We start from the raw sequence: 21330 nt of genomic DNA on the forward strand, positions 1-21330 counted from the left end.
GATGTTTTTAAGTCCTGCTGCCTTAAACATGGCAAAATGTGTATATACATTGAGAAAACAGATGTGTTGCATGAATTTGATTTCACAAATTACATTACTTGCTTTAGTTCATTTGTGGCTTAAATGAAAGTAGCATTTCCAAACCTCAATTACTTGTGGCTTTCTTTTAAGTATCCACTCCGTATGTTCAAAGTTCACGTAACCCTACCACTACTAAATGTTTAAAGAGCGTTGCCTGTTCTATTTTTAAACGTATATTGGCGTGGCTATCTCAAATCATTTAAGTCAGTTGGAAAAGTACTTTAAATGCTGCAATTTCAAAAACCTATTAGTCTGCTTTGAAAACACAAGGGACAAAATATTGATCTAACAGTTTGATCTTATAAAGTATTAACAATAATTGCCCAAGGAGTTGTGCTTTATTTAGAACAAAGGAAATTTACAGCACAGGAACAAGGCCTGCACCGATCATGCTACCCAACTGAATTAAAACACTTTACCCTTCTGGGGACCATATCTCTGCATTCTCATCCTAGTCATGTATTTATCAAGACGCCCCTTAAAAGTCGCAACCATATCCGCTTCCACTACCTCCCCCAGCAATGAGTTCCAGTGTGTGTATCGTGCATCTCCTTTTAAATCTTGTCCCTTGCACCATAAACCTGTGCCCCCTAGTAATTGACTTCCCCACCCTGGGGGAAAAAGCTTTTGACTATCCACCCTGTCCATGCCCTTCAATCTTGTAGACTTCTATCAGGACGCCCCTCAAACTCCTTTTGTTCCAGTGAGAACAAACCAAGTTTTTCCACCCTCTCCTCCATAGCTAATGCCCTCCATGCCAGGCAACATCCAGGTAAATATTTTCTGTAGCCTCTCCAAAGCTTCCACATCCTTCTGGTAGTGTGGCAACCAGAATTGAACACTATATTCCAAGTGCGGCTTAATTAAGGTTCTACAAAGCTGCAACATGACTTGCTAGTTTTTAAACTTAATGCCCTGGCCAATGAAGGCAAGCTTGCCATCTGCCTTCTTGATTGTTTTCTGCCTTTTCCACCTGCATTGCCACTTTCAGTGACCTGTGTACCTGTACACCCAGATCTCTTTGCCTATCAATACTCTGAAGGGGTTTGCCATTTACTGTGTATTTCCTGTTTGTATTGGACCATCCAAAATGCATTACCTCGCATTAGTCCAGAGTAAACTCCATCTTGCTATCTCTCCGCTGTCCACTTCTGCAGAATTTGTATTTTCAGTTAACATAGCAAACTTTCTAATCCTGAAATTCCTGCCTTGGAAAAATGTCTTTAGTCACCTGTGCTATTGTTCGCCTTTGTTGCTCATCTCCTACCAGATTAATGGAATCTGAGACTGATAAATGTAGAATAAATCTTTTAACACACTCAGAAGAGGAATGTCGATACTTGCAGAAATGCGAGCTCCACCTGTTGAATAGTAGGGTGATGTACACACAGGTTGAACAAACACACATGATTTCTCAAAAATATCTCTGAAAGAATGTGTTGTTTTGCTCTGAGCTTTTTACTTTTTAATCATTCAAGGATGACCACTTTGCTTAGTACTTTATGATTGTTATCTAATATTTTTAAAGGGAATTATTGTTAAGGTATAGCAGCCCGCTTAAGCACTGGAATCAGCAACTTTTAAGTGGATGATCTCACTGAAAAGCTATCATATGATCATTGACGCTGGTTCTTGCACTGATGTACTGTGGGCTATTTTCAGCACTGCCTGCTCTGGGTGGGTGGAGCAATTGCACCTTGTCAGCCCAGTTATTAGTGGCATGAAAATGTTCAAATTCAGTGCTTATTTATATGAACTGCTGTGTTCATCTGAAATGGTAAGTCCAGCCACACTATAGCGGATCCTGGGCAGGGAGAAACTGAAGTGATTTAGACAGGGTGCTAGGGTTGGAGGCAGACGCAAATGGTTTTTGTTTATGTATGCAGGATGTTTAGCCTATTAGAGGATGGGTTGGGTGACCTGCCCAAGTATCTGCTCTTCCAGGCAGTTGAGCGCTGGAGTATAAGGAGAAGCTTGTTGAATAAAATCTTTGTACCTGTGGCATGCTTCAGTGTGAGTTCTTGGCATTACACCCCCAGTAGTCTCTGGATGAACAGTTTTGAACACACCAAGTTGATCTTTAAGGATATTGGTTAGGCTGCTTGAGGCCTGCTGTGGTTGGAGCTTGTGTAGTCTTCAAGCTTCTGTTACTTGCACTGATGGGTGCAAATATATATTTGTATGCATTGTATTTGGATGTCCATTTCTATTCAAATAAATTGCTGCTTGTTTTGGGTGGCAGTTCTGATTTACCCATTCGCAGGCTCATCACAACATTGTTTTCTTCACTGCTGACTGCCTTTCCAGTGGGAAATAAGCAGTTTGGGAAAAAGATGAAAAGCTGTATGATCAGTCTGTATATGTCTAGACACGTCCCTGCTAGATGTGATCCCATTGTTCTGAATTAACCAATTTTAAGTAAATTTAAGTACAGGATGGAAAAATCAAACTTCAGTGAAATAAGGAGGGATCTGGTTCAAAATCATGAGTCAGCACACGGGATAATTCATCAGCAGCATGAAACCTTTTATTTATGGTGCAGAAAATGGATATTGTCTTTCCAGATGAAAAACGTAAATTTTATACTAGGACGATTTTTTTCACACAGAAAACTCCATGTAGAGCTCAAAAGTGTTGCTTGGAGTTGTCCTTCAATAGTCTATGCCAATGTCAGAGGGTGACATGGAGGCCAGTCTGGAAGATTGCATGTTAGCATTTTTATGGTTGATTTAGCATGAAATACATTGACTTCAGTACCCAGATTGGGTCACTAGACAGTGAAAACTGCAGGAATTCAGTCAATGCAAAGTGGTCAAACTGGAGCTATGTTAACAGATGAATAATTTTGCAGCCTGAACTATGAATTTAAATTCCAGCTTAGGCATTTACTCCATTTAAATCTGAAATAAAATTAGTATTGAAATTACTGGATTGTAATTTCTAAATCCATCTGGTTTACTCATGTAACTTAAAAAACCTGCCACCTTTTTGCCCAGTCTGGCTGTCATGACATGACATGCGGTTGGTTCTTAACCACCATCTGAAATGGCCAAGCAAAAGCCACTCAGCTTTATAAGAAGTGCAAAGGCAATAAATGCTGGTCTTCCCAACAACACCCACATCCTATGAAGTTAGTTAAACATCCTGGCTGTTACGATACCAGCTGCTGTTGATGCTGGACAAGTAAGATCCTAGGGTAAAACTTAACCTGATGGACCTAAAGGTTTTTTAAACGGTGGCAGAAAGTTAGAGTAAATTCACAGGAGTGTGCTGATCATTTAACACCAAGAAGAAAATCATGATGAAGCAGAAAAATCAACTATATTACACTAGACAAAGATTGGAAAGATCTCAATACCGACTCAAGAAAATGATTCAAACTGGCACTAATCATTTTATCCCTGTAATATCTTTACAAATTCAAGAAGAGAAAACAATTTACAAGGTCTGCTTGTACCTTATTCTTACCCTGAATGTATGCGAATAAACAGGTGAAAAGTGATCAGACACTCCAAAATAAATGACGGATGTTACCAAAACCAATTCTTTGCATTTATCAGCAACCCACTGCTTGTCATACCTTGAACCAACCAGTCTCTCTGAAACTGTCTTGCTCATTTAGAGTTTCAAATCTCCACACTCAAAGAAGTAGCCTTGAAATTTTCTCCAAATGTTGCTCCCACTTAAATTCCCCAAAGATCTGCCTACAGGGTTCAATCCCACCTTTTTGAGACTTCTTTCTCCATGATCTTGAGTGCTCTTGAGCTTGATCTTTTTAAGCACACTTTCAGATCTTTGGCCCTAATGCACCACTGCTCCAAAAGGATACCGTTGCCCCTGTAGTCCGCAGCACGAAATCACCAAGCTTCTACTGTTATCTCTGACTTTCTGGGCTTCTTGAGCTCAGTTTGCAGCTCTGCCTTTAAAGGGAACAGAGAAATAGGTTCCAAATTAGCATTTATTGGGACCTATTTTTGATCCTTTTATCTGTCCCTATCTGGATTTTTTTTTTTTGGGTCCTCTCCTTGACTTTGTTCTTGGGATACTCCTGTGATGCTTTGGTTCAGGTAACCTGATCTGCTTTTTCACACCATTTCACTTCTTTTTCTATCCAGGGCCAGTCCTTGCCTAAAGAATGTAAAAAGACACAAGCTGTGCATGTACAGCCACTTCTTGCAGGTATATGTGAAAGAAGCTTGTTGGGAACTTCTCCCAGCCTCCAACTTTAAATCAGGATAAACTAGTAAGTTTTGTAACAGCTGTTTTACATCCTGAACTGGCAATGATGAGCAAGAACCAACACTTTCTGTCCCCTTTTCGTGCCCCACATCTTAAACAATGCACTGATTTTATTCTTGTTTACTGATGCCCTTTGCAAGAAATCTGCCACTCTTTTGTCCAGTCTGGCTGGTATATGTCTCCAGACCCATAACATAAGAACATAAGAACATAAGAAATAGGAGCAGGAGTAGGCCATCTGGCCCTTCGAGCCTGCCCCGCCATTCAATAAGATCATGGCTGATCTGTCGTGGCTCAGTTCCACTTTCCCGCCCTCTCCCCATAACCCTTAATCCCCTCTCTTATCAAAAACCCATCAACCCGCTTCTTAAAAATATTTAGCGAGGCAGCCTCCACCACTTCAACGGGCAGAGAATTCCAGAGATTCACCACCCTTTGAGTGAAGAAGTTCCTCCTCAACTCCGTTCTGAACTGCCCCCCCTTTATCTTGAGGCTGTGCCCCCTAGTCCTACTGTCTTTTTTGAGCGGGAAGAGTCTTTCCACCTCTATCCTATCCATCCCATTCATCATCTTATACGTCTCAATGAGATCTCCCCTCATTCTTCTAAACTCTAACGAGTACAAGCCTAGTTTATTCAGCCTCTCCTCATAGCTCAACCCCCTCAACTCCGGTATCAGCCTAGTAAACCTCCTCTGCACTCCCTCCAAGGCCATAATATCCTTGCGCAGGTGCGGCGCCCAAAACTGCACACAGTACTCCAGCTGCGGCCTCACCAATGCCCTATACAGCTGCAGCAAGACCTCCCTACTTTTATATTCAATCCCCCTCGCTATGAAGGCCAGCATCCCATTCGCCTTCCTGACCACCTGCTGCACCTGCAGGCTGGGTTTTTGCGACTCATGCACAAGGACCCCGAGGTCCCTCTGCACCGTCGCCTGCTGCAGTTTTTCGCCACGTAAGTAATAGTCCTTCCTACCATTCTTCCTACCAAAGTGGACCACCTCACACTTGCCAACATTAAATTCCATTTGCCATTTCCTGGCCCATTCGCCCAGCCTATCTAGATCCTTCTGCAGACTCTCCACACCCTCCGCACAATTTGCCGTTCCCCCAATCTTGGTGTCATCAGCAAATTTCGACACCCTACACTCGGTTCCCTCCTCCAGATCATCTATATAAATGGTAAATAGCTGAGGCCCCAGCACCGACCCCTGGGGCACTCCACTAGTCACCAACCGCCAATCCGAATAGCACCCATTGACCCCCACTCTCTGCCTCCTATTTGACAACCAATCCTCTATCCACGCTAACACCCTACCCCCAACTCCATGTCCTCTGACCTTCTGCAGTAACCTCTTGTGAGGTACCTTATCAAACGCCTTCTGAAAATCCAGAAAGACCACATCCACCGGCTCTCCTCTATCCACCGCCCTAGACACATCCTCATAGAACTCCAGTAAATTGGTCAGACACGACTTCCCTTTAATGAAACCGTGTTGCGTCTGCCCTATCAAGCAATTCCCTTCAAGATGCCTCGCAATTTCCTCCTTAATGACGGATTCTAACATTTTACCTACCACAGACGTTAAACTAACCGGCCTGTAATTCCCCGCCTTTTGCCTGGCACCCTTCTTAAACAACGGCGTAACATTAGCCGTTTTCCAATCCTCCGGCACTTCCCCGGAATCCAGCGACGTCTGGAAAATAACCACCAAGGCATCCACTATCACCTCCGCCATTTCTTTCAGAACCCTCGGATGCATTCCATCCGGTCCTGGGGACTTGTCCACAATCAGCCCCTCCAGTCTGTCGCGCACCACCTCTCTAGTAACAGTAATGTCATTAAGACCCTCCAGTCCTACCACCTTTCCATCGCTAACACCCGGCAAATTATTCACGTCCTCCTCCGTGAAGACAGAAACAAAAAAGTTATTCAAGACCTTAGCCATATCCCCATCCCCTACCACTAGGTCCCCTTTCTCATCCGCTAAGGGACCAACGTTCACCCTAGCCAGCCTCTTCCTTTTTATATATTTATAAAAACTCTTGCTATCCTTTTTTATATTAAGTGCTAGCCCAGCTTCATAGCTTCTTCTACCCTCCTTTATCAACTTTTTTGTCAATCTTTGTTGACATTTAAACCTTTCCCAATCCTCTTCTCGCCCACTGCTCTTAGCTACTCTAAATTCCTCCGCTTTTAATTTAACACTTTCCTTCACCTCCTTCGTTATCCACGGCTTATTACCTCTCTTCCTACTGTCCTTTTTAACCATCGGAATAAATTTCTGCTGAGCACCAAGAAAGATCTCCTTAAAGATCCTCCACTGCTCCTCAGCAGACCTACCTTCCAACGCGCTCCCCCAGTCCACATTCGCCAATTCTTCTCTCATCCTACCATACTCCCCTCTATTCAAACAAAGGACACGTGTCCGGGAACCCACTTTCTCCTCCTCCATCTGCAACAGAAACTCCACCATACAATGATCACTCTAACCATGTGGTTGGCTCTTAACTGCCATCTGAAACAGCCTTGCGAGCCACTCCGCTATTTTACCTTTTTTGAGCTTCTTGTAACGTAATAAATGGTAGTCTTCCCAGTAATATGCACATCCCATGAATGAATTTAATTAAATTTTCCTTATCATTTTGGCTAACAGTTTAATGTTTGGGGAAGCATCTGGAATAGTAATTTCCAGGTATAATGACCCACCCCACCTGTTTGAAGATATTTTTCTTCCAACCATTTGGAATTAAGTTTAAGTTACTCAAGGGGCAGTTATAATTTTGGTTTTGAGCTGTACTCTAAATCTAGCCTTTTCTGTGCCTCTCCTCATATTGGAAGAGAATACAAACATGGAAGGCTATTTATCTAAGTCAAAGAAGAGTTGGAAGAAAGAGGTTGGCTTTTGCATTATAAGCATAGGCATACCACAAGATAGAAAAGAGCAAAGTGGAGAATTCATAATTAACTGCTTTTAAGAGTCAAAAACTGGATGGATACTAGATTGAAAAGACTGAACATGACAGTACATTCCAGTAAACTTGTTTGTTTTTGTTTAACAGCAGACATTGAATTCCCTTAAACGCTTCTGTTGCTGTTATATAACTCTTTCACCCAAGTTTTTAATGCCTTTAGGATTAGTTGTTTCTTATGCTGATTCTTTTTGATAAACTAGTGGCAATTTAATATGGAAAAATATCCAACATAATTTTTAATTTAAAAAGTGAATGTAAAGCCAGAAACGACAATGAGGAAACATTCACGTTGGATTTTGAAGGAGGAAGTGGTGGAAAAGCAGAGGCATTTAGTGAGGCAATTCCAGAACATGAGGCCTAAGTACTGAAAGGCACAGCCATAATTGTAGGACTAAGGGGAATGAAGAGGAGTTGTGGAGCAGGTGAATTATTAGGTAGTAGTTTGAGTAGAAATGAGGATAGATAAAGCCATGAATGGATTTAAGCATGTGGCTGATCATTTTAAATTTGAGGCACTAGAGAACAGCAGAGATGGGTGAGTAGGATCTGGAGTGTGATACAATACAAACTGGATTTATACAAACTGAGCCTCCAAGGTTCCTGCTGACACTCATGCTCCATCCTTTGAACATCAAAGTGATCAAGGCATAGATGAGAGTTTTGGCAATGATGTGATGAAGGTTGGGGCTATGGTGGAAGTATATTCTGATGGTGAAAGTGAAGGTGAGGCCAGAACACAGCTTTGAACTTGTATCCTATTCAACTCAATCAGTCCACTTCTGTTTTGAGGTGGTGGCTGAAGAGGGGAGTGATGGCAAGGGCATGGCGTTATTGTAATGCATCTGAACTACCTTGTAACCTTTGCTAATAATTGCCCAAGTTCTTTTTATGGTGCAATAATATGCAATTAACAGCATTATTGCAAATTTGCCAAAGTTTATACCACTACATTTTATAGTTCATAATCTCACTTCCACAAGAAGAAATTGACTCGTAACTTACTTGTATCACACCTAGGTGTTGGTAGTGTGAATGTTAACATGTTTCAAACAGCTAAGTGTAAGATGGTTCAGTGATCCACATTTTAGTCTTCTAAAACATACCTGGACTTGATGGTACAAAGGCATTAGATTTGTCTGTAGCAACTATTGATTTACTGAGGTATGTACCTTCAGTATTACATGCCATAACTTGCTGTATATGGCATATGGTATGCTTGTTTTGATTTAGCAATTTTTCTCCTGTCAGTTGAGCCTATCATTTAAGTCTTTCTGCTTCCCTCGGTGTTAGTTTTTAGGTGTGGAGGAAAGGAACTCCTGGTTGCAGTTGGGTAGAGTTTGTGTAGAAGAAATGAAATTCCCAAAGGCTACCTGGCAATATGGTGGCCTTTCATTTCTATCACCGTCCTTGCCTATTTGCTTTTGATCTACCTATTCAACCCCAGTTGAGCGTTTCAGAGGCCTAAGTATTATGTTGGATTTATTGTGAGATTTCTCTTTGTATTTGCTGAGCTGAATTAATAAAAAGACCTCATGGAGGCAATAAATACTGCTTGAAGATGTATTTATTTTGTCTAGGCCTGGTCTATATATATGGGAGAGCAATTTAAGTTAGTTTTAACTGTTCTAAATTATCAAGACATTCTGTAATTATACTTCAGAAATCATCTGTCCACCTACTTTGTCCATCTTTAATAGGATGAGCCAATCACGTTAATATGGATTATTTATCTTGGTCAATTACATCCTACTCTCTGGCAACAATGAGAATTCATTGGTATGTAGAATCTGGACACTTCCACCTGCTGGTCTCTTAGCAAACACTATTATGTGAGTAAAGAGTTCAAAGATGACTTTCTCTATCTCTCCATAAAGTTAGGGTTGCCATTCTCACTGTCTGCTAAGCATCCCTTTTTATAAACTGAAAATGAATTTTCCCATTCATTTAGTATCTGGGAACTATACTGATTTAAAAACTATGCTTTGTGGCTGTATTGTTATTAAATAATGTGGTTCATCTCACTTGGCTTTCATCGCATTATACTTGGGGCAACCTGTATTTGGCCAAGATATACAAAATTCTTTTTAAAAAAAACCTAAAATTTCTATAGTGGTCGTGTTTCATTGCATCTATATTTGTAATTCCAAGTACATCATAGCTTTTCTGTGCTATATTCATTTCTAAATTAGTTGACCCTGATTTTTACTTTTTTTTAATACTTAATTATCCCAGATCCTTCTAACATACTATCCTTTGCTCTCCAACTACCCCTTTCTTCACTTCACTGTTGTTCCCAATTGTAACCATCTTTTTTTTCTTCATTCTCAGATTGCGTATTCAAACCAGTGTGTTTAAAATTTAAATACAAGTGTCATGTGTTCATAACTTGCAAATGTAAATTTTCATAGAATAAAGAAGGAACTCATTCTGGGTTGCTGGGAGCAGGAGCAAGTTTCAATTGCTGTTTATCCAGCTGCCAAGGCAGATACCCAAACATGGGTGCTAAGTCAAGCACAAGACATTTTTGAAGCCAAAGAAATTTGTTATAGTTTGTTTATTGACTTGCAAGAAGTTATGGCAAAATATTTCTTAAGCTTGGATCTTGGGTTGTTTGTAATAATTATCAAGGTTTTGGTTGTGTGCTGGCTTTAAGGTCTTTTTTTGCATCTGAAGAAATATTTAATCTTGAATGCTGCAAAAAGAAAACCCTGGGCATGGATTTGAATGGTTATGTAGTGATCTAAGCTTCAAATTAGTTTGGAAAAATGTTGGAAAATTTAATATTTTCCTGACGTAATAGAACTGCACCTTTATCGACACAAAGTGAGAGGAAGGAAAGTTGCTCAATCGGGCATCTCCAGGGCAAAAAAACCCACAGGAGAGAAGTCTAGCAAGAGCTGCTGTAATGTGTCAATTGAGACCGCACCACTCAGGGATCAAAAACACCAGAAAATAGTGACTACCTTACAACCAAGGTGACATCTCAATAATAGCACGCATCTTGCCTCAGGTTCAGAAGGGCACGTGTCCCAATCTAACTCCACGTAATCTAGGTTGGCACTCCAGTGCAGCACTGAGCAAGTGCTGCACTGTTAGAGGTGCCAGCTTTCAAGCAGGACGTGAAGTCTTTTTGGTTCAACTCAAGGTCCCCACGAAGCTATTCAAAGGAGGGTTAGTGGTTAGCATTGCTGCCTCACAGCAGGCATGGAGCCGGACTCAATTCCGGCCTCAGGTGGCTGTCTGTGTGGAGTTTGCACATTCTCCCCAATTGCTGTAGTTACAGGCTCAATGGGCCAAATTGCCTCCTACTGCACTGCAAGGATTCTGTAATGTTACGATTTTATCCTAATATTTATTTTTCAACCAACATCATCAAAAGACAGACTACCTCATTGCAGTTGTGGGACAAATCAGCTGCTTTGCTTCCTACTTTAGAACATTGACTACACCTCTTTGGCATAAGAACATAAACATTTTTCCTGCTTAGAAAGGATAGCAGGACTAGAGGGCACAGCCTCAAGATAAGGGGGGGCAGTTTAGATCAGAGTTGAGGAGGAACTTCTTCACTCAAAGGGTGGTGAATCTCTGGAATTCTCTGCCCGTTGAAATGGTGGAGGCTACTTCGCTAAATATATTTAAGTCATGGGAAGATAGGTTTTTGATAGACAGCGGGATTAAGGGTTATGGAGAGAAAGTGGAACTGATCCACTTCAGATCAGCCATCATCTTATTGAGTGGTGGGGCAGGCTCGAAGGGCTAGATGGCCTATTCCTGCTCCTATTCCTTATGTTCTTAAGAGTGCTTGACAAACCATCGAGACTGTGAGCCATTTTTATGTTGAATTTTCTCTTGAATATGGCTCAGATTTTCGAATGTGTTGTTTTGTTAAAATATTTAACATATATTTACTCATTTTGATCAAATTGAAGAAAATATTCCTTGGATGCCAAACATCAGGCAAACCAGCCTTCCTACCTCCCAAAGACCCCATAAATTCTGTTTTTTTTTCTTGTTTCCACATTTTAAACATTGAATTCAAATTCACAAATTGGCACACCTGAGCTTGTTTTCTCTGGATTATACACAAACTTCTAAATTATTTGATTTGCGTAATCACTACACTAACCCAACAGATTTTGGTGCTTGTTATACCTTTTAGGTTTGGTTCCTCCTTTTTTTTTGAATTTCAATATGTAACCTACAAGTCTAGTCGCTTCGTATCACCAGGTCTTTATTGTGATGACCAATCCATTATATCTTAATCTCCTTTGTGCCTTTTTAATAGGAAAACAGAAGTGGTTAGCACTTCTACCTCACATGGCCAAGAACCCAGGTTCGAATCATGGCTTGGGTCACTGTTTATATAGAGTCTTCACATTCTTCCTGTATGTGTGGATTTCCTTCAACAGTCCAAAAGATGTGCTGGTTTGGCACAATGGCCATGCTAAATTCTCCCTCGGTGTACCTGAACCAGTGCCAGAGTCTGGCAACTAAGGGGTTTTCACAGTAACTTCATTTCAGTAATTAATGCAAGCCTACTTGTGACAATAAGTAAGTAAATAAAAATCTGCTCTCGTCTGCTGGGATTCTCCAATGCTGCTGCAGTGAATAGAGTTTCAGCTGAATGCCAAATTCAGCATTCTCGCTGGCATTGGAGGGGTGGGGGGTGTGGTGATGGTATTGCATATGGGTGAGATTTCAGAATCCTGCCCCTTATTTCAGTTCTTAGTGCAATTTCTTGGAGGTACAAGTTACAGTTGTCACCTCAACTTTTGATAGATTAAGTATTAGTCCTTAATCATTGACCCTTTACTTCTTGATCTCAGTTGGAGCTTAATCCTTCCATCTATCTTGGATACTTCTGACAACGCTTTATAACTGAGAATCCAAGTCCCTGCCATCACAGTTTTCTTCCTGCAAATTCTCATCCTTGTTTGGATCTTTAGTCCATCATCTAAGGTATTTGCATATGTTTTTAAAAACTTTGAAAAACTCTTCTGTCAAATACGCTCCATTGCTTTTGAATTCTGGCCAATAAATTCAGTTTAAAATTAGTTAAATATATCTTAAAAGCTGACTAGTGTTTCGTGGGCATGTAACAGAATCTAATTTCTAGTGGCTGGTTAGGGATTTCCACATCTGTTACAAGTTTAACACTCCCACACCCTATCAATATTCTGCCCACCAAACTCTATAGGGGATTTCAGCAACAACAAACCAATGGCTAAGTAAGGCCTTTGACTTAAAGACTGTTCACACTCACTCACGTGCTCTTTGGCCGCAAACCTTAATGGGATTGAAAATATAAAGTTTACCGCATTGTAGCTATAAATTTTGTATGGGTGGAAACCTCAGGCACCATCTTGTCATGTTAACAGCATTAAGAATGTCATCTTTAATTATATAATTAAATGACAGCAAACACCAGTATTATTTTTGTATGAGGGAGTTCCCAAATGACTTCTCTGACCATGTGACCATTTTATTTTTGATTTGTAATGAGCAGAATAATAAAAGTGAAATTGGTCTTTTTTGTGACCAACAGTCTAACTATCCTTGTGACATTTTACTGTTTTAAAATGAGCTATGTAAATTAGAACTTTTGTGATTTCTGGAAACTATTTCTGCTCTGCATTGCAGTTAACTAACTTTCCTTCTGAGCAGAAGTGGTTTTGCTTTGTCCTTGGATATTGTTTCAGCTGCTATCTTTCTGACCTTCAGAAATTTTGATCTTGTTAACATTTTAGTCTAGACATTCTGGAAAAGGTGGATAGAGGTATTAATCTGATACACTTTTGTTTTTATAAAGGTGATTTGAAATATTACAAAGCGGAGCTATATTTAAATTGGAGCTCTGGTTTAAAATGGCTATGCCAATTTGTTTCATCCAAATATGTAAGTTGTCCTGCGTCTTTTTAAAGTTTATATTTTAGTAGCTGTTTCCTGTTCCTTAAGTGTTGCTATTTAGTTCATACTTGGTTTTTATGATTTTGGTGATGAAATGTTTGTCTAAAATGTTCCTGCTGCTTGCTCTCACTTATTGTACACCGCACCCTGCACTTGCAGGCTATAATCTGAAGATAAAATTAGCCTTTTTGCTTTAGAGTTTGGTTGAATCTTCACTGTGGTAATGCCATATAAATCATTTGGTCAGTAATACATTTTGATGCAAAGAATGTGTTCAGGAATCTACTTAATCTTGTGTTTGCTTACAGTTAGATTCGGAAATATTATTGCAGTTATTAGTAAAATGGCCAAAAGCAGCGCACACTTACAGAAATAATGAGAAGGATTTACAGATCAGTTGTGCTAGAGTCACTGTCTAAAAGTGTTCAAATATTGGTATTTAAAAAAAAAAATCATGTTTTCAGTGAAAGCAGCCATAGGTGGGAATTTGTGTTTATAATTTGAAAAGTGAAATATCTTTTCCACCATTCACTTCACAGGATATTAATTAGTTCTCTAAATGTTACAGTGCCACTGGCATCTTCATTTTGATTTCTTGCACTGGTATAACAAAACAATCAGAAATTGGTATTCTTAATGTTTTTAAATTATGAGCCTAGTTTTTGCTTTTTTTTCCTGCACAATGGCACGTACATGCACCTGAGCATCTTATCTACCAATTTTTTTTTTTTGCTTTTTTTTTCATCCCTTACTCCTAAACAAGTTCCATTGTTTTCAGTGCGCTTACTGCATCTCTCCTTAAAAGCTATACTCAACAGAAGTCAAGTGGCAGGATTGACTTATCTCACCTTGTTTTGCCCTGAGGAAGCTATATGCTTCTGAACAATTGCTTAATTAACTTTGGCTTATACCTCACAATCTCAAACTCTAGCTGTACAATTCTGATGCAGCATGTTTTACCCCTGTTGTTACTTCCCATTTCATATGCAGTCATCTATGAAACTAACTGATTAGGCCCAGGAGGTGATGTTATACTGTTGGAAATTAAGAACATAAATAGCCTGTAGTTGGCGATCTTTTGAAATAGGAAAGAGAAGTCAGTTATAGAGGGATCTAGACAGGTTTGGTAGATGCACTGGAAAATGACATTTTTTGCTGTGGTGAAATTAATGAGCTTAAGGAAGAACAAAAAAAACTAAGTGGTAATTTGTTTCCAAATTTTTAAGACCATTATTTGTAAATTGTTTCCATCTTGAATCACTCTCCTGAGTGAGTCCTAGCCCCCTTTTTTCTGAGAAGTCAACAACTTGCATTATAAGTGGCAAGTAACATTTGCACCATTTCAAGTGCCAGGCAATGACCACCTCCGATAGGAGAGAATCTAACCATTGCCCTTGACATTCAGTAGCATTACCATCACTGAATTCTCCACCATCAGCATCCTGGAAGCTACCATTAACCAGAAACTGAATTGGATTAGCCATCTAAATATTGTGGCTATTAAGAGCAGGTCAGTGGCTTGGAATTCTGCTGTAACTCGCCTCCTGACTCCCTAAAACCTGTCCACCATCTTCAAGACACAAGTGATGGAACACTGTTCACTTGCCTTGATAAGTGCAACTGGTTCAGTAGCATCAAGGGCAAAGCAGCCCACTTGATCAGCACCTCCTCCCCAAACATTCAGTCCTTCCACCACCAACACAGATACAATATGTACACTATTAGGGTGAACTGCAGGAACTTGCCAAGCCTCCACAGATTGAACCTTTCAAACCCATAATCACTACCATCTACAAGAGCAACAGATATGTGACAACAACAAGTTAGAAGTTTTACTCCAAGCCACCCATCATCCCGATTTGGAAATGTTTGCTAGTGTGGGGTCAAAATCCTAGAACTTCCTCCTAGAGAATGTATAAGAGTTGGAGGAACATGACTGTCTTAAAGGCTTGTATGACTAGAAAAATGAGGTGGGGGCAAAGCTATGGGGCTTTTGAACACAATGAGAATTTTAAAATTGAGGCATTCAGGCACTTGGTCATAAAGGGCCAACAAGCATGGGGATGATGGCTGACTGTAATGAAATCAAATAATGAGAGTTTCAGCAGCAGATTTAGTGTGGATGTAGGTAGACTTCCTGATAATATACAAGATTGGAGCGCTCGAACATAAAACCAATGTCCAATTCCCTTCCTGGAATCAAGGTGTATCATTTGCCAGAATGCCCTGTATTATGCATCACAAAAGTTAAAGCCTTGTTTTATTTCCAGTATTCACTAGAGATGCTTCTTTGATCCTGATTGGGTTAATTGTGTTGACACATCCTCATCCATATTTGAGAAATCCTGAGCTGAGAGAGACAGTGCTGCAGTGTGCTTCTGAGCAAATTTTTAAAAATTTGAGAGGTCTTGAGTTGTACAGGGTGTGGCCCATAGATTTTTGATTTTAAAATAAATCACTACAGATCCAATACCTGGAAATGACAAGAATTTCCTTGGGGAACCATGCCACCAACTCCCTTCCCCTATTTTATAAACGCATATATTCTGTCTACCAAGTCAAATTCCACTCTTGCCCTTCATTATTTTAAAAAAAACTTTGTACCATTTTCTCCAATACATTGAAATATTAGGATTTGCCACAGCTAAGCTGTAAATTCATATCCTATTGACAGTATGGGTTTCAGTTTTCGCACAAATTAGTGGATTGTGGACTGTGATCCACAACTTAAAATCAAGAAATCTAATAGAATCAATTAAAATTTAATCTTGTTTCATCTTGGTTATAGGGCTTCTATTTAAAGATGTGTTTTCAGTTATGTTTTTTGTTTGAGCTGGTAGCTTTATTCATGGCTTTTTTTTAATGTCGTTTCTCAGCTTTTGAGTTTGTAGACTCTCTTTATTTACACGGGTACCAGTCCAAAGGTTTATCCTGTTAAAAGAAAAACTTCTGTTCTGCCATGCACACTAGTAAATCTGTTTTATAGATTCAATACCTTGCCATTTGTCCTTCAATGCCATGTTTACTGTTTGGATTGCTAACTGGTCTTGGGACTCGACGTACTGTAATGGGATGAAAGATTTAAGGCAAAAGCTGGAAATCATGATCATGTGAAAACTGGACAGAATCCTTACTTTGGGATGAATGTACCATTCTAAACACATGCTGTAAATAATGGAGAAAGGCCTTAATGGGAATAGACAGCGTGCCCAAATGGGCCACCAAAGATGGCGATTGCAAAGCATGATGAAATAGGATGGTCATGTGTGTGTAAAGACTGAGACAGTGGGCCGCAGCCTTGGACATCAGAAAATAGGCCATCCTGAAATTAATGGACACTCTCTCTTTGGGAAAAATACTTGCTTACCAGACAAAGGGGTACTTTAACCCCTTAGGAGGTATGTGACCTACCTGTCTTCAGCACCCACAGGCATGGCTGCTTCGTATACACTCTGTGACAGCATTCGATTGGACTCCATCGATCAAGGTGATTGAGCCCTGATTGGTAATGATTGAGGGGCCTATCCTAAAGGGTGCAAAATAATCCAAAGATAAAGGTGCTGCCCAACCCTACCAGTAGCAGCGACTCTGGAGGCCAACCACTATGAAGGATGATCCTGGACAATCCAGAGAAGAAGGCAGAACAGATCAGACCCAGAAGAAGAGGATCAGACCAAACCAGGCCATACCAAGGAGACTGCAGAGACCAACACGTGGATACAGGCCAATATATGTTCAGTCACTTGAAGTTAAATCAAAGTCCAACATTAAGTTTGAAACTTCTGATGGTTCTGCAAAAGTAACAGCTATAACTAATATTAATTGTGTGTACGTGAAGAAATGTTACTGCTTTAATAAGCTGTCAACTCGCAGTGTTGTCCACCATTGAAGGGTTAAAAGCACACTGGCAAGGCACAACAGAGCTTGGACAAAATGCCTCAAAATTACAAATTCACTGTTTCAAAGGTGGGGTGGGAGGGTGAAGGTAAAAGCACTGGAAGCTCTCTACCATTTTAAATAGTGAAATTACAATATGATAGCACCCAGATGAGCAAATTCATGATGAGCGCACTTGCCCTTTGAGGGTGTAGCCGCAACTGGATCAGACTGAAGATAGTGTGGATCCAGAAATTGTATCTTTTTTTTACCCTTCTTGCATTGAATGTAGAGTTAATTGATCCTCAAGGATAGAGTACCTTCCAGTAAGCACAGAATAGGTGCTTTGGACAGGACACTTATGTCAGACTCCTATTTATTTACTACAGCTGAGCCTTCAACACCATTATTCCTATGAAATTCCTCTCCAAACTCTGTGGCCTGGGACTGAGCTCCTCCCTCTGCGATTGGATGATGAACTTCCTAACCCACAGACCACAATCGGTAAGGATAGGCAACGACATCTCTCTGATCCTCAGCATCGGTGCCCCAGGGGGTTATGTTCTCCACCCCCTTTGTTTTTTACACCTTATACACCTATGACTGGCCAAATTCCTCTCCATCTCAGTTTTCAAGTTTGCTGATTGCACCATCATAATGGGTCGGAACTCAAACAATGATGAGACACAGCGCAGGAAAGAGAATCTGGTGAACGGTTAAGACAACAAATATTTTCCTCAATGTCAACAAATCCATTAGAAAATCAGAGAAACCCTACAGTACAGAAAGAGGCCATTCGGCCCATCGAGTCTGCACCGGCCACAATCCCACCCAGGCCCTACCCCATATGTCTACATATTTACCCATTAATCCCTCTAACCTGCGCATTTCAGGACACTAAGAGCAATTTTAGCATAGCCAATCAACCTAACCTGCACATCTTTGGACTGTGGGAGGAAACCGGAGCACCTGAAGGAAACCCATGCAGACACGAGGAGAATGTGCAAACTCCACACAGACAGTAACCCAAGCCAGGAATTGAACCCAGGTCCCTGGAGCTGTGAAGCAGCAGTGCTAACCACTATGCTACCATGCTGCCTGATTTTTAGTTATCAACTTCAGGAAGCATAATGGAAAACATGCCCCTATCATCTACATCAATGGGGATGAAGTAAAAATGGTTGAGAGCTTCAAATTTTTAGATGTCCAGATTACCAACAACCAGTCCTTGTTTCTACCCCCTTTTCTCCCCGCCCCATGCCAACACTATAGTTTAAAAAAAGCCCACCAATGCCTCTACTTTCTCAGAAGACTAAAGAAATTTGGCATGTCCACTATGGCTCTCACCAACTTTTACAGATGCACTGTTCCTTCTGGTTATTATCACAGCTTGGCATGGCTCCTGCTTTAAGATGGCAAGAAACTACAAAGGGTCGTAAATGAAGCCAAGTCCATCACCCAAACCAGCCTCCCATCCGTTGACTCTTCCCACTGTCTCGGCAAAGCAGCCAGCATAATTAAGGACCCCACACACCCCGGACGTTTTCTTTTCCACCTTCCATCGGAAAAAGATACAGAAGTCTGAGATCGTGTACCAAATGACATGCTTCCCTGCTTTTGAATGGACCTACCTTATATTAAATTGATCCTTCTCTACACCCTAGTCTTACTGACCTACTGGGAATGTCCCCATGCATTTGTCACGGGGAGATTTCAAACTTTGCGTGACTGAGGCATCAAAATGCTAAGTTAGCTGTTCGGCTGAGGCCAGATTTTGTTTGCCAACAATTAAGACTAATACCATAAACCCAGATTAAATGGTTAGTCAGACCCAGTTCTGCAGTTAAATGCATTACTGAGACCTATGTCTAATCTCTCCATAGTTCCTGACAAATATCTTTCCACTCCCTGTATGTGTTTACAGATCAAAACTTAACTGATACAATGTGCCTTTTTAAATATGGTATATTTGCAGAAAAGTGCTTTTATTTGTTATGATTAAAGGCAGAATTTACTGCCTATCCGTAATTGTTCAAGGTGACTGAGCTGCAGCAGTCCATGTAGTTTTAGTATTCCCACAGTGCTGTTAAGGAGGGAGTTCCAGACTTTTAATCCAGTGACAGTGAAGAAATGATGAATATAATTCCAGGTTAGGATAGTGACTTAGGAGGAAACTTGCAGCTGGTGGTGTTTCCATGCATCAGTGGCCTTTTGCCCTTCTAGGTTGTAGAAGTTATGATCTTGAAAGGTGCTGTTGAAGGTACAGAATATGAAGCTTTTGGGAAAGAAAAACAAAGTTGTTTCATCTTGCATGTGGATCTGTACCTGCACATTTTTTAACCTACATTCAATTTGTGAATTTGTATAAATCTTACTGAAAGAGAACAATGGATTAATTAAACTAGGTCAGAGGTTTCAGAAATCACATTAATTCCTAGGTTACTTGCAAACAACACCACTAGCTAATGTTCTCCAAGAAATTGGTTCATTTTTATATTTGCACGCTGGCCATAAACTTGGTTTAATTACAGCCCAATGGCAGAAGAAAGACATGGAAACTAAGGAACTTGGAAGTAAATAGTGATAGAAGATAGAACATTACAGCGCAGAACAGGCCCTTCGGCCCACGATGTTGCACCGACCAGTTAAAAAAACAATGACCCACTAACCTAAACCAATCCCTTTTCGTCCATAAACCTATCCACGGATCTCTTAAACGCCCCCAAACTAGGCGCATTTACAACCGCAGCAGGCAGGGCATTCCAATCCCTCACCACCCTCTGGGTAAAGAACCTACCTGTCTTAAAGTGTCCGTCTTACAAAAGAGGAGGTGTTGGAGGTCATAAAACAGACACGTAGATAAATCCCCCGGACCTGATCAAGTGTGTCCTAGAACATTGTGGAAAGCTAGGGTGCCAGTCCATTTGATGGGAAAGATTTTAGAGGGATATGGGCCAAATGCAGGTAAATGACACTAGTTCAGTTAGAGAAACCTGGTTGACGGGCAAGTTGGGCCGAAGAGCCTGTTTTCCATGTTGTGTACGTGTGACATTGATTTAAGGTGAGGAAAAGCCTTTTAATCCAAAGAGCCATTGGAATCTGGAACATGCTACCTGAAAGGGTGATGGAGGCAGAGACCCTTGTAATATTTAACAAGTATGACTGTGTGCACTTGTGATATCAAAGCATACAAGGCTGTGGGCCAAGTGCTAGAAAATAGGATTAGAATAGTTGGGTGGTTTGTCTTTGGCAAACACAATGGGCTGAAGGGCCTTTTTCTGTGCTGTATATCTCTAACTGAGTTGGTGCAAGCCCTTGCAGTTATTGAACCCTTCTAGTATTGTGGGCACATCCACAGTGTTTGGAAGGGAGTGCCAGGATTTTGACCTGGCGACAGTGATTTGGTTTCAAGTCAAAATGTGTGTGGCTTGGAGGGGAAGTTGTAGGTGCTGGTGCATCAGCTGTCTTTGTCCTTCTAGGTGTTGAGGATCATATGAATGGGGGGGTGCTTTTGAAGGGACTTGGTGAGTCACTGCAGTGCATCTGCTGTATGGCAAACACTGCTCTCTGTGTGGTCTGCCTCTCTTGCTCTAATAACTGAGCCCTATTAGCTTCACTGGTTGGTGGTAAAAAGAAAAATTTCAGGCCTGTATTTCAAACCAGAATCACATCTGGAGATTATACTTGGCAATCACCCTGAGATGAATACTCCTAGTGGGAGCAAATTGATTTATCAGACAATGATGATGATTTGGACAGTTTGCATTTGCACAAGGGTGCCCTCTATTAGTAGTAATGACTACACTGCACAGTGGGTTGTAAAATATGACTTGCTGAAATTAATCTTTTTGTCACTAAACTCTAATCTATTGACCCTGCAGGTCTCTGGGTTATTTAGTACCCTGTCAATTCCATCTATATTTTTTGATAAAATTCCCATGAAGGATTGTTCCTCTGCAAAAACACTTTAACAATGTGGAATTTTTCTAAACATATTCTCATTTTCAATAATGAATTATAAAAGCATTCCAGTTAACCTATAATAGTGTACTTGAATCCACTTATGGTCTGATCCTTTAAACCATTTAATGTGTCATTCTTCAAATTGTGCCACTTATGTTGGCAATGGATGCCAATGCTACAAGTAACTTCTCCTTTTTGCAAAGCAGAAGTAAAACCTAGAAGGGTCCTTTTCACACATTCTTGAGACATGAACAGCTGGAATTTTAAACAATTTGTGCTTAATTTTT

General features: G+C 40.5%; 1 protein-coding gene across 1 annotated transcript in view; it reads left to right on the forward strand.

Annotated features, from left to right (window-relative positions):
* me1 (malic enzyme 1, NADP(+)-dependent, cytosolic) overlaps positions 1 to 21330 on the forward strand; it is a 468354-nt gene that overhangs the window by 15208 nt on the left and 431816 nt on the right. The window lies entirely within an intron of this gene.

This window comes from Carcharhinus amblyrhynchos, chromosome 7, assembly GCF_965287045.1.
Source record: "Carcharhinus amblyrhynchos chromosome 7, sCarAmb.v2.hapA, whole genome shotgun sequence".
Classification (NCBI taxonomy): Eukaryota; Metazoa; Chordata; class Chondrichthyes; order Carcharhiniformes; family Carcharhinidae; genus Carcharhinus; species Carcharhinus amblyrhynchos.